The 11,127-nt window shown below is 37.4% G+C and overlaps 1 long non-coding RNA gene across 1 annotated transcript; it reads right to left on the reverse strand.

Moving 5' to 3' along the window:
- Positions 1–2,989: 2,989 nt before the first annotated feature.
- LOC149451625 (uncharacterized) lies at positions 2,990–9,582 on the reverse strand. The gene is made up of 2 exons (XR_016315018.1): positions 8,464–9,582; positions 2,990–4,665 (listed from the first exon to the last, which is right to left on the reverse strand). It is a non-coding gene; the product is annotated as an uncharacterized LOC149451625 (long non-coding RNA).
- Positions 9,583–11,127: the final 1,545 nt, after the last annotated feature.

An 11,127-nucleotide genomic window follows, 5' to 3' on the forward strand; every position in this document is an offset into this window, starting at 1 on the left:
TTGTTTTAGTTCTGTTTCTAGATTGGGAAGTTAAGAGCACGTATTCCATATTACCTACAACTGAAGCTTTCATTTTTACCTTTGTAAACGTGCTGAATTAAACAAAAAAACTGGCTTGTTTAGAAGTCTTTAAACTTCTAATGTCTTTGTTACATTGTGCACCCTCTAAATCAGGGGTCTCCTGCCAGGCGTACTGACAACCAATTATGTGATTGCCCTTCTCTCAGCATTTACAGAAGGACCAGACTTCATTCAAACTTGTTTTGCCTCCCCTTTTCTGACATGTTGCTCTGCCGCCTGAAAGGCAGTGTTGGCAACCATCCATAGATTTACAGACAGTTTGTAGATTTCATCCGATTTACAGACTGTCCGTTAATGCCCGTTATGGACAGTGGCCACCGTAAAAAATAGGGCTGGGGACAGCTTTGGAACTGCTCATGCACATTTCCAAAGGCAAATGGGCTTGGTAGCATTTAGACAGACTCGAATGGGAAGGTAGGGGGAGGGTCAGGCCCAGCGTCATGCACAATGATTTCGGCACCTTTTACAATTGACTGAGGGGGGGGGTGTCTGGCAGCGGGGATAAGATTTTAGTGAAGTGCTGGAGCTGCCTTGTTGGTCCTTGCCTGATCCTGCCAACACAGTATACCCGATTGGCTCAAGGTAACCACCCACAACATACCTGAGCCCATCCCCTCTTACCTGCCATCATGGTGAAAGTTGGGAACACTTTGCCCAAATCACCGAGAGAACAGTCCCCTAAAGGATCCTCAGGACTGGAGGCACTAAAAATGGTGGTTGAGCAGCAGCTCTATGTGCACACAAGAAGACAACACAGAGTGAGTCCATTGTCACCACAAAAGTCCTTCCTTTACTAAGCTCAAACCTCCTAGTACCATCAAGGAGCACTTTGATGGCCCCCACTGTCCCTCTGCCCAGCAGCTATTGCTACAGCCTGCTGCTGTGGATGCCATACAGGATCCCTCCTTGCAGTCTCTAACCATCTTCTGTGGTATGTCTGCAGTCTCTGACCATCTCGTGTATCATGTCTGCAGTTTCTGACCATCTACTGTGGTATGTCTGCAGTCTCTGACCATCTCCGGTACTATGTCTGCAGTCTCTGACCATCTCATGTAGTATGTCTGCAGTCTCTGACCCTCTCCTGTAGTATGTCTGCAGTCTCTGACCATCTCCTGTAGTATGTCTGCAGTCTCTGACCATCTCCTGTACTATGTCTGCAGTCTCTGACCATCTCTTGCATTCTGTCTGCAGTCTCTGACCATCTCCTATATTTTGTCTGCAGTCTCTGACCCTCTTCTGTAGTATGTCTTCAGTCTCTGACCATCTCCTGTAGTATGTCTGCAATCTCTGACCCTCTCCTGTAGTATATCTGCAGTCTCTGACCATCTCCTGTAGTATGTCTGCAGTCTCTGACCATCTCCTGTACTATGTCTGCAGTCTCTGACCATCTCTTGCATTCTGTCTGCAGTCTCTGACCATCTCCTGTATTTTGTCTGCAGTCTCTGACCCTCTTCTGTAGTATGTCTGCAGTCTCTGAGGAAGAGCCTGGAGAGGAGTTAAGAGCGGGAGCGCTGCAGGGATGGGGGTCATGGGAAGAGTCAGACGTGTGTGGAAAGGAGAATATAGGATGATATCAAAGTCTCCAAGCTGGAACCAGAAAAGACCGTCTGAGCCCTACATGGTGCACCTGGGAGGAGGTCAGTGTCAGCGCTGCTAGGTCAGTCTGAGGAAGGGGGAGGGCACTGATGTAAGGGGGAATGAATACAGCAAGGTAAACCCCCTTACCTTAGTGTATTCACTCTGCAGAAAGTGGTCTGTGGTCACATACACATAGATCTGATTTCCTAGTGTTCCCCTTTAAATTAGTGCCCTCACAGTTCCCCTTTACGTCAGAGCCTTCAGGATTCCCTTTACAGTGCAAGGGGAAACTCTGCAGACCATGATGTAAGTGGAAACTCTGATGTAATGAGGAACGCTGTGGCCTCTGATGTAAGGGGGAGCTCTGGTGACTAGAGACCATCTTATATCAGAGTTCCTTTCTACACCAAAGTCTGCAGCATTCCCCCTTACATCATGGTCTACATCGTTCCCCTTTGCATCAGAGTTTCCCTGTATATCACTGTTCCACTTACACTGTAAGGGGGAATCCTGCAGACTCTGATGTAAGGAGGAACCCTGGGCTGGATTCTATTAACCTAACCATCAGGTAAATGGAAAATATGTTTTTTTACTTTTGTTATAACTTAAACACATTGCTAATAGCACTAGCTACATATTTATAGCTTAAATATTGATATTTGCACTCTTTTGCACTTAAAATAGCCATTTTATGTACTTTTTTGAAGTGTCAGTAAAAAATTGGCGCCATTTGTAAATTGTGGCATCCTGTCAGTAAATTTCACTTCATGGGGTTGGCAAAACTGCTGAAAGGAAAGGGAGACTCTACTGGGCACACATGAATGTAAGGGGTGAATCTGATGTGCACACATAGATGTAAAGGGAGACTTGATGAGCACACATACATGCATATATCTACTGTCTAGTACTGAGTATTACAGACTACTAATAGGCAAGTAAAAGGTTGCCCATATAGACCATATTATAGACAGTTACATAATTAGTAAAGTTGATAAAAGACACAGGTCTCACAAGTTCAGCCAATAGAAAACATTCACATACACAAGACTATACCCACAGTTGTACTAGAGGCAGTAAAAAAAAAAAAGGGGCCAGTTCACACCAGGACCGCACAGGGACGCATGCTGCAATCCAGTGTGATTCTTGCACGTTGCCATGCAGTGCGATTTTACAGCTCATTCATATGAGCCCTGGGTACCCTCAACATACCTTTTTTAAACAATACTAAACAATACTAGATAAAATCAAGCTGAACATTGTTGGATTTTTAGACACATATAATACTTCTTCTAGTGTCTTGAGGCGATTATGAATGAAAGAGCCATTGAAATAAAAAATGAAGTGTGATTTTATTCTATCACACAATGGTGTCAAATAAACAATGTAAAGCGTATTATGAACAGTTCCATGTAGATAAAACTACTGTAAAAATAACAAACAAACGATAAAGTCACCATTATCTGTCATGGCTGTTCTGTCCTTCATGTCCTTGTCCTTAAAGCTGTCCTTCTAGACTTTGTAAAGAAGCCGGAAGTAGACGGAAATGATGATCTAGCAGCTGTTGCAGCTTCTCAGACGTGTGTATGCAAGAGTCATGTAGCGTGTAAGTGTGTGTGTGAGAGTCTCTCTTGTCCGATGTCTCATGGTCTTTTAAGAGGCAAATTTACGTCATAGTTAGTGATCTTAATACCTTCTATGTAAATTATTACTGCTTAGCAAAGCCATTTCATATAAGGAAGGGATGCTATACATATGATGTTTGATGGACAGGAACATATGTATGCTGATATACTAATGACGTAACCCTCAGCTATATATTTAAAGAATAATATAGCTTAAGAACATATCAATGTATAATCACTAAACTATATTTGTATCAATGTTAGAAACGTTTACTAAATACACACAGATACTATTAAAATACATAATGTAATAGTAAGTCACTTCTAATAACCTTGACATAACTACCAGATACTCCTATGCCTAAATATAGTATACTCAGCTTTCAACTGGTTTAGCTTACTATCTCAGCTTAACTTGTATATCTTTTGGTCTCAGCTATAATTGAAGAATAGTAAATACTACCATTTGTCAAAGACCATTCACACATATTAATATTAATTATGACTAATCATAAAAACCAAATATTTTGCAAGCTTGCCATCAATATAAGTGCCGAATCATAATTTAGATTTAACATATTCCCCTTATTATGATTAGTCTAAAATTAATGATCAATCAATGCACACTTCATTCATGTCCCATACACACTGTCTTATACCAAATGATCGTATATATTCTTCATAACTGGACCAATCAAAAATAACTTTCCTTCAAAACTCTATACCTTATCTTCAGTTTCTCTTACTAAAAATTCTTAATCATAATGTTAATTGATATATGATAATAGTAATAATAATAATAATAATAATTAAATGATGTAATAATAATTAATGTATTATATTTCCATATTTGTATAATATTTTAACTCTTCGGAAATATACTTTCCATTTTACAATGTGTCATAAGTTTCTATTACTCCTATAAGAGTAATATGTTTCTTAAATCTTTTAACAAAAGATATTCTAATAACTGGAATAACTCTATGAAGTTTTAACCAAAAAATATTCCGTATATGAATATGTAAAAAATAAAAAATAATAATATTAATATTATCCCAATATGGATGTAAGTATCGGAATAAAAGGATCATTAAAATGTATATGTGACCTATAACAATATTTTCAATAATAAATTATTTTATCACTAATAAATAGATTTCCTCTTGATTAATCTTTTCTTCATGCAATGTCTATAAAATATCTTCGTTAAGTTCTGTAAAGTAGAAAGATTTTTGTTGAACGTGATAAATCAGTCACAAGTGTGAAGTATTGAGCTCTTGTTCAATCTTCTTCCCATATGAAGATCTCTTCTTTAACGTCCAAATTCTGTAAAGTTGGCTTGTAGGAGATTGTTACGCTTCATATTTGATTTTAGATGTCATTTCTGTAAAGAAATGCAGTATCATTACTTTGGCACAAACATTGCATTATTCTTGCACCTTTTTCAACAAATATGAAAGATTATGGAACAATCAGTTTATGAGTTTGAAACACATATTGGGAAATAACCTTACTTCCTATTTCCTTTTACAGAAAACTTCTATATATCAATCAAAATACTGTCCTAATCCTGTCTGAAATTACCTAACCTGGAATACAAAAGTAGTGTGATATTTAGGTATGACAGGACGCAATATTTCATCATAGGTCATGACCGCAAAACCCTGTTTTATTAAACAAAGAAAGGTTTTGTATCACCCCAGAGATGACAAAGGTTTATGCCTTTGTTCTCATCCCTATAATATTAGAAATATGCGTAACTGTTTTCTGTGCTGATGTCATTATTCTGGTGTTAGAGTGTTTTTCAGTAATACATGTGTTGCTGTGAATGTGAGGTAGAGACTTGTCTGATACAGCTGTACCTATCACAATGTGTTTGGCTAACAGTGCTCTTATCCACTGAGGATACCTTTCACGACATTCTCTGAATGCATCTTCCTCAAGAATTCTTCTTAGTGAACTGTCAGGAGACTGTAATATGATACTATGTGACTTTACTATGCTTTCTGAAGCTTTGATTGCATAAAAGAAACTCAACAGTTGTTGTGCCTCTGATGTAAAAGTTCTTTCCAATGGTGATAAATTTCTGGAGAAGTAACTAATTAGTCTCTCATTACCTTCTTTTAATTGAGACAAAGTTACTGAAATAGCATTATCAGATACATGAGTTTTCACAACAAAAGGAGCATTGGAACAAACCTCAATAGTACCTAATGCTGGCGCATTCTGCAAATCCTTTTTCAACACTTTTAAAGCATTATTCTCATTTGGACCCCATTGGTCAACTAAGTTATTTTTACTCTTCAAAAGATGATGTAATGGCTTAACTTTCTCTGCGAAACCATGTATAAACTCTTTGCAATGATTTATGTTTTTCAAAAATTGTTGCAATGCTTTATGTGTTGTAGGAACTGGAAAGGCAGTGATTGCTCTGACTGTTTCTAGCAATAATTGTCTTTTCCCTTGACCAATCTACATGTGAAAGCATTTCACCTGACTTTTCATCAGCTGAACTCTTTCCGGGTTTAATTTTAGGCCTGCATCCTGTAACAACATAAATAACTCAGACAAAAGAGTAATATGTTCGTTAACATTCTGCGTATTTAGCATAATTGTATTTACATGCTGAAAAATGCATTCTGGCCTTGAAAATTGTGATAGAATTTTTGCTATGGATTCATGGACTATACCATCACTGATGTCTAAACCAGCTACTAATCGAGTGAATGCATAGGTCTCTTTCTGAAACTTAAAAGCTAACTTGTATTGACAACTTTTAGCTAAAGGGATCGAAAAATGACTGTTATCGATTTCCAAAACAGAAAATACTTTGGATTCGGCCTTTAAATGTGACTTGATATTAGAATGATCAGGAACAACTGCTTTGTTATTTGTAATATGTTTATTCAGTGTCCTGAAATCAACTGACAAAGAATAGGAATTGTCAGCATTTTTGATAGGCCAAATACAGTTATTTACTACTGATTGTGTTTTCTTTAAAATGCCAAGTTGTACAAACTCTTGAATAATGGCAGAAAGTGGTCCTATTGATTCTTGTGGTAACTCATACTGATTAAGGGGTATACTATCTTTTCCCTCAATAGTCAATTCTGTATCTTTCAATGTTCCTATGTCATTTTTAAACTTTGACCACAAACTTGGAAAACGTTGTACCAATTCTTTTAAAGCACAATTACCATCAGTATCAGGCCATTTTTGTGCTGTAGACATTTTAGAGTTGAAACCAACATCACTGTATATAGAAGGATCCATTAACATTGATTTGGGCCTAGATGGATTCCTCCAAATAACTTTGGTCATAATATCAATATACCACTTTTGCTTATTGATAAAATCAATGCCAAGAATATTCTCGGTGGCATTACTATACCAAATATCAATGTTAGTTTTCACTAGCCCAGGTACTTCAAATGTTACATTAGGTACCTGTCTAGCAGTGGAATGACCTGTATTATTAAAACCTTTTATTTTACACATGGGTGAATTTGATTTCACAGGTATGTTTTCTCTGGTAAGACTAATTTCAGATCCGCTGTCAATTAGGAATTGGATCTTTTTACCATTTAGTAATCCGTGTATAAAAGGCCTTCCATTGTCATCCAATACAATTGGAGCGACAAATTCTAACGATATTGGGGATGAATGTGGACGTGATTCTATTTTTGGAACTGGTAATAAACCATTTCTGTCAGTGACAACCCTTCTCACCATGTTGTCTGAACAGTTGTTTCTAGTCAAAGTATGACTCTGTTTAACTGATGAGGCATAAGGCAATTCAGTTAAACTTTTATCATTACACAACAAAGCAGGTTGTACAAAAGCTGCTTTTTCACTTTTTATTTCCATTTTCTTTATTTGTGAGTCAAATTTAAACTTCCAACAATGCCGTCTGATATGACCTTGTTTATGACAGTGAAAGCATGTGGTATACTCATTATGGCTCACTTGCTTGCATCTGTCGTTGTCATTCATACTGGGACCTGTAGTTCCTGGCATAACTGTAGTCTGACTGTTGTTGTCACTTTGAAGCACAGCTACCTCATAAGTGAGATTGCTGTTTTTCAATTTTCTCCGGATTTTGTCAATGAAATTTACTATGTCATTCAAATTTTGTTTTTCCTCTGCTATGACAATGGTTACTGGGTCTAAATACGTGAATTTCTTTACAAAAGCTTTGATCATAGCTGAGTCTTCCTCATTTTCTACTCCAAATATAATTTTATATGCTTTGGAAAACTTATTTTTAAACTCAAAAGGGTCTTCGTCAGCAGTAGTCTGAAGTAAGTCTAGCATTTCTACAGAAGGTACGTCTTCACCTGTTGAACATAACAGCAATTGTCGCAGTCTGTCTGTCGCGTCATTATGTTTTTTCTGATCTTTATCGTTAATAACAGAATTTTTAATTCAAGACATAAATTTAATTGGCAGCCACAACGGAAATAAATAATTTATGTCATGATCTGAAATCTGATGGCATTTGACATGCATTTCATATATTTCCATGTTGCTGTAGATATCTTTATCTGGATCATAAGCAGGGATGTCTTTTAAAACTTTCATTAATTGATTATGTATTTGCAACTTAAGTTTTGCAGTTTTACATAACAATTCTTTATGTTTAATTTGTGTTTCGTCATCAGAGTCAATATCCGAACTTTCAGAGATATCGGACAGCCGTGGCTCTGATTTTGAATCACTCTGTTTGTCATCTGTGTTTATCATGGCAACCTGTTTACTGTCATTCTGCAGTCTTAACAAAAGATTTGTCTTTGAGTCAATTTGTTCCTCAAGATTCTCTATGTAATTACAAAAAATGTCACAGTTTGGGCAACTAAGAGCATCTTGAGACAAATTTTCATGTTTTTCTGTATTCTGTACAGTGTTACATTCTGTCTGTTTTAATGTACAAGCTTTTTTAACAGGTAAATCAACATTCAAAATCATTTTGTTGAATATTCTTACTAAATTTAAGATGTTAGATATCTTTTTACGCTGTCTGTGCACAGTAAATCTAGATTTATCTATCTGAATATTGGCCTGTAAACATTCATTATACATATAGTGCCATAGCTGACTGTCTTCAGGATATAAAGAAACATCTTTAAACTCTAGCTTACTGTCATTAACTAAGTCATCAATAAATTCCATAATTGTTACTCACCGTAATCAGAAGATTTTCTTGTTTGACCCGGCTCAGTCACTGGCCCTCTCGTCCACGTCTGTTTAATCGCCTTTTCTTCTAGGTTTTTTTCACCGTGTTTTTCCCAAGACTTGACAATCACAGAATAGTGCGTTTTCCCCCTTAGCAAGGCATGGGAATACTCGGCGGTGGCTGGCTCACCAAAATGTTGGATTTTTAGACACATATAATACTCTTCTAGTGTCTTGAGGCGATTATTTATGAAAGAGCCATTGAAATAAAAAATGAAGTGTGATTTTATTCTATCACACAATGGTGTCAAATAAACAATGTAAAGCGTATTATGAACAGTTCCATGTAGATAAAACTACTGTAAAAATAACAAACAAACGATAAAGTCACCATTATCTGTCATGGCTGTTCTGTCCTTCATGTCCTTGTCCTTAAAGCTGTCCTTCTAGACTTTGTAAAGAAGCCGGAAGTAGACGGAAATGATGATCTAGCAGCTGTTGCAGCTTCTCAGACGTGTGTATGCAAGAGTCATGTAGCGTGTAAGTGTGTGTGTGAGAGTCTCTCTTGTCCGATGTCTCATGGTCTTTTAAGAGGCAAATTTACGTCATAGTTAGTGATCTTAATACCTTCTATGGAAATTATTACTGCTTAGCAAAGCCATTTCATATAAGGAAGGGATGCTATACATATGATGTTTGATGGACAGGAACATATGTATGCTGATGTACTAATGACGTAACCCTCAGCTATATATTTAAAGAATAATATAGCTTAAGAACATATCAATGTATAATCACTAAACTATATATGTATCAATGTTAGAAACGTATACTAAATACACACAGATACTATTAAAATACATAATGTAATAGTAAGTCACTTCTAATAACCTTGACATAACTACCAGATACTCCTATTCCTAAATATAGTATACTCAGCTTTCAACTGGTTTAGCTTACTATCTCAGCTTAACTTGTATATCTTTTGGTCTCAGCTATAATTGAAGAATAGTAAATACTACCATTTGTCAAAGACCATTCACACATATTAATATTAATTATGACTAATCATAAAAACCAAATATTTTGCAAGCTTGCCATCAATATAAGTGCCGAATCATAATTTAGATTTAACAAACATCTAAAAAATGGGAACTTTATTATCATGTTTTTTAGTGTTTGGAAAGAGACTAGCCTGTCTGAAGAGCTCAAACGTGCACCCAAAAATCGGTTAACAACAGTTACTATAGGTAGTGTGCTGTATATGGTCTATTAGTCTGGTGAGGTAAGCAATTAGCAAATATATTTAAATAGATAATGATGCTGGACATCCTCCATCCAGGAAATGGAGTAGGCTCTATCTGATTGCTGCAGCTTCTAATGCATACTGTGAATATCACATGCCTGGTTGAATGGTTGGATGCAAAAGTGACAAGAAAGATTCTTTTACACCTCTGGAGTGTAGCACAGAAAGTGAGAAGGCACAGAATGGCATGAGTGCCAAAAGTCCAGTTCACAGAAGATCCCTTCTGTAGGCAAGCATGGTTGTAAGTTTGTAAAGACCAACAGGAAGTTCCCTGGCAATAGATAGACTGGAAGGCAGCTGGCTGGAACATTGGAACACACAGCAGGCTGAAAGTGTGGTCTGGGCAGGTGGTGGTTGGCAGTTCCCCTTGTACTGTAAAGGGAATCCTGAAAACTCTGACAGACAGCAGGAAGGGTAGTAGACAGAGTTGTGGTCAGGAGGCAAACCCAAGGTCAAACATGAGGGTCAGCAGAGACATGTCATGGTCAGGAATTAAGAAAGGTCAAACCAGGAATCAGAAAAGACAAGTTGTGATCAGGAACTAGACAAGATCAAATTGGGAATCAAATGAGACAAGTTGTGATCGGGAACTAACCAAAGTTAAACATCAGAGTCAAGACGTGATCAAAAACTAACTAAGGTCAAACCAGAAATCAGCAGACACCAGCTCTGATCAGGAACTAGCGAAAGTCAAAAAGGGATCAGCAGAGATAAGCAGTTATGGGAACTAGCCAAGGTTAAACCAGGATGCATCAGAGGCAAGAAGTTATCAAAAACTAGCCAAGGTCCAACCAGGAATCACCACAGACAAGCTGTGATCGGGAACTAACCAAAGTTAAACCAGGGAACAGCAGAGACAAGACGTGATCAAAAACTAACTAAGGTCAAACCAGAAATCAGCAGACACCAGCTCTGATCAGGAACTAGCGAAAGTCAAACTGGTATCAGCAGAGATAAGCAGTGATCAAGAATCAGCCAAGGTCAAACCAGAAATCAGCAGATGTAAGCTGTGATCAAGAATTAGCCAAGGCCAAACCAGGAATCAGCAGAGATAAGCTGTGGTCAGGAAATAGAGAGAGCCAAAATGGGATCAGCAGAGATAAACAGTGATCAGGAACTAGCCAAGGTTAAACCAGGATGCATCAGAGGCAGGAAGTGATTAAAAACTAGCCAAAGTCCAACCAGGAATCACCACAGACTAGCTGTGATCAGGAACTAGCCAAAATCAAACTGGGATCAGCAGAGATAATCCGTTACTAAGAACTAGCAAAGGTCAAACCAGAAATCAGTAGAGATAAGCAGTGATCAAGAATCAGCCAAGGTCAAACCAGAAATCAGCAGATATAAGCTGTGATCAAGAATTGGCCA

Source organism: Staurois parvus, unplaced genomic scaffold, assembly GCF_062004578.1.
Source record: "Staurois parvus isolate SC_StPar_1 unplaced genomic scaffold, SC_StPar_1.0 ptg000530l, whole genome shotgun sequence".
NCBI lineage: Eukaryota > Metazoa > Chordata > Amphibia > Anura > Ranidae > Staurois > Staurois parvus.